We start from the raw sequence: 527 nt of genomic DNA on the forward strand, positions 1-527 counted from the left end.
AACATTAACTCTGACTGACTTCATGGCAAAGACTTGCAGGTTGTGTTAAAGCAGTTTTTGTTGATTTTTTTATTGATTTTTTCTGCAGAATCAGCTGATATCTGACACATTATCACCAAACATGTGATCATCCAGCAGACAGGATCAACCCAGTGGAGAGTGTGTGTCCAGCTGATGTGGAAGCAGCAACTGTTTAACACCAAGTTCATCATATCTACTTTAAATCTAACGATGTGTGTGTTGGGTACCAGCTGACTGTGACTGCAATAACACTCACTCTCGAATTAAACAGTGTGTAACTACACAAAGCTAAAGAACCACACTAAAGTATTGCTACTGAAAAAGTCACAGTTTAAACAACTAAAAAAACTGTTTAATTTAATCCTCAAACTTGAAATAATCTGTAAACATGGGTTCAACACTGGCCATTAATAATGTTGTGCTTTTCTTTCCGTTCACGTCTGGACTGATAACTCGATGATGATGTTTGAGATCATTTCCTCAGTAAACCAACACTGACCCCCCCC

The sequence above is a fragment of the Seriola lalandi genome, unplaced genomic scaffold (assembly GCF_002814215.2).
Source record: "Seriola lalandi dorsalis isolate HSWRI2012SDOR001 ecotype SW California unplaced genomic scaffold, Sedor1 jcf7180002054069, whole genome shotgun sequence".
In the NCBI taxonomy this organism is placed as follows: Eukaryota; Metazoa; Chordata; class Actinopteri; order Carangiformes; family Carangidae; genus Seriola; species Seriola lalandi.